This window comes from Dipodomys ordii, unplaced genomic scaffold (genome assembly GCF_000151885.1).
Source record: "Dipodomys ordii isolate 6190 unplaced genomic scaffold, Dord_2.0 Scaffold7, whole genome shotgun sequence".
NCBI lineage: Eukaryota > Metazoa > Chordata > Mammalia > Rodentia > Heteromyidae > Dipodomys > Dipodomys ordii.
Window position 1 is genome coordinate 20106389 of NW_012267223.1, and position 2601 is coordinate 20108989.

At 64.7% G+C, this 2601-nt stretch overlaps 1 long non-coding RNA gene across 1 annotated transcript; it reads right to left on the reverse strand.

Annotated features, from left to right (window-relative positions):
* Positions 1 to 217: 217 nt before the first annotated feature.
* On the reverse strand, positions 218 to 2601 carry LOC106003097. Its single transcript, XR_001175975.1, has 3 exons — positions 2569 to 2601; positions 596 to 2159; positions 218 to 506 (listed from the first exon to the last, which is right to left on the reverse strand). It is a non-coding gene; the product is annotated as an uncharacterized LOC106003097 (long non-coding RNA).

Here is a 2601-nt window from a genome sequence, read left to right on the forward strand (position 1 = left end):
CCCTTCTGGCTCCGGGGACGGGCGGGGCGGGGCGGAGCGGGGCGGGCCGAGCGGGCGGAAATAATTTTCTGTTTGGTCGTCGCTGCCCCAGTCCCTTTGGATGCGCGGGGCGGGAAGCGGGCGCGCGGGAGGGGCGCGGAGAGGGGCTGTGCAGGGCCGGAGCGCCTGCTACTCGCGTCCCTGGAGCGTGCCAACGAGGGGACCCTCGCCGCGGGGTAAACGTCCCGCGTACGGGGGGGCCTGGCTGGGCGTGGGAGACCCGGAGTCGTTCGTGGAAAGTCGCACAGCCAGGATCTGCGCAACCCCTCAAATCAGACTGCTTGGGGAACTTGGACCACTTGTTGCTCAGGACTTGATCTTGCACCTTTTTTTTTTTTAATGTATGTTTTGGATCGGTTCGCGCTGGGCGCTCCGAAAAACAAACTTTAGCAAGCTGGGGAATAGGCTTGACAGCTCGGCCTCGGGGTCCCACCGCGAAATCAGAGCCGCCCTCTCGGAGCCCGGTTCTTTGGACACCTGCGGAGTAAAAAGGAGAGGTGGACGCCCCAAATTCGCCCCGACACCACACAGGGTGGGGAGCTCCAGCCCTCCCTACCGAGACACAACGGGTTCAAATCCTGGTTCTTCCATTTCCGGGCTGGGTGCTTTTGGAGCGCGTCATTGAATCCGGGTGTGTGTGTGTGGGGGAGGGATCTCAGTTGTTCTATCCATAAGATGGGGGGTATCAACATCCATCCTAAACGGTGGTGGGAAGTGCTACACAAAATGATGTTCATCCGACGGCAAATACACGCGTGTCACCCGTCCAGGCCACGAGCGTCGTGGGGGGCACGCTGGGCACCGGCCTGACCGAGACAAAGGTTTCCCGGCCCGTCTCCAGGTTGCCCCACACGTGCACAGGGGACCCCCCCCCCGCTTCAAGTGCGCCTCCCCCTTCCCTTGGACGAAACCCGACACGGCAGGACTTTCACAGTGGTGGGTTCCAGAAGCAAATACTCAGACAATTCTGAAGCTGGCGCTTGGTCAGGACTAACGTTGTTGAGCTTGTCCAGCGGTTGTATTCCTTCTTGGTAGTAAAGGGAATTCGTTAGCAACTCCAAGGGAGGGGTGTTTTGTTTCGTTTTTTGGTAAAACCATGAAAAGAGCGGTCCTTGCCAGGACCTGGGACCTCGGACCTGAGCTCGACCCCTTCCTCCAACACGAAAAGCCGCCTCCGCTCACACTGTGCAGCCCTCAGACGGAGCCTCTGCATCCCGGCCGCCCTCCTGGATTGCTGTAGTGTTCAAGCTTGGCAGTTGGGGGCTGCGGCCAAGAACACAGCTTACCCAACCTCCCCAAACCCCCGCCACGCCAGGATTAAGGAGTAAATCCCCGACGCCACAGCCCAGGTCAAGGACAAGTTCTCCCCCGCCCTACTCCCCCCCTACTTGGGCGGAGATTTACTTCCCCCCCCTTTCCGGGATGAAAGGTACTAAAGAGACGCAGAGGGGGGGCGGCGGGCCCGGCCCCTTGATGTTCCGGTTGAACAGGTGCTGGTGAAAAGGAGGCGGACCGGGCGGAAGAGTCTACGGGAGGAGGGGGGGTGTGCGCTGGAGGGGGAGCAGCCCCCCTTCACCCCCTGCCCCTCCCCCCCGGAAGCGCTCCCGGCGCGTGAGGTCTTTGAAGTGTGGCTGAAGCCCCCCTAGTCGGCCTTCTCCCCACCGCCACCGCACCTCCCCGCCGAGGGGGGGGGATTGACCTTTGGTCTCACCCCACACTCCCGTTAGAGAGTGTGTGAAGGTCAGATCTAGTCCCTCCTGGCCCACACGGCAGCCCTGGGGCTGCCACTCACGGCCTCGTCCCGCTTCTAACCCCAGGCTCAATTTCGGGGGACTTTCTTTGGTGTGCGCTCCATTGTGTTCCCGTGCGGGCGGGCCTGCGGGTCAAGTGCGGCCCCGCGGTGGGCCTCCGTGGAGGCCGTCCCCACCTCGCGCCCTGGGGCGGCGGGAGTTAGTCCCCCGCAGCGAGGGAGGGCGGGCGGATCGGGTGGCGGGGCCGTGGGTGTGCCGGATTCCTCCGGGAGTTCCTCGGGCCCGGTGCTCACGCCTTCGACGGCGTGCTCCCCGCGGGCTGGAGTACGTCTCCCGGCCGCTGGCACCGGCTACGCGCTCAATAAATAGCTGTTGAATGAATAAACGTCCGCGTGTGAGACAGTCTGCACCCGAGTGGGCGCGCGAGCTGCCATCCCGGGGGACCCCGCGCGCCCCGCACCCCCCGGACACGCCGGGGCAGGGGTGAGCGGCTGCCGTCGCTCCGCTTCGTCCCGGCGCCCCCGGCAGCACTCCCACATCTCCCCCAGGTTGGAGAAGCACCCCTGGAGACCGGAGACCCGGACGGGGGCGGGGAAGGGGGGGTGTCGGTGGACATCGGGGTCCCAGAGCGCGAGAGCGAAGGCAGGTGGAGGGAGGGCTGGGCAGCGACCCTCCCGAGTCCCAAAGCGCTAAAGGACCGAAGACGGAAAAGCACCGAGCGGCGGAGCGAAAAGCTCCCTACCAAGCCGGGCTTTGTTCCCTGAACCTAAGACTTTACCCGGCGGCGGGCGGGCGGCGGGCGGGCCGGGAG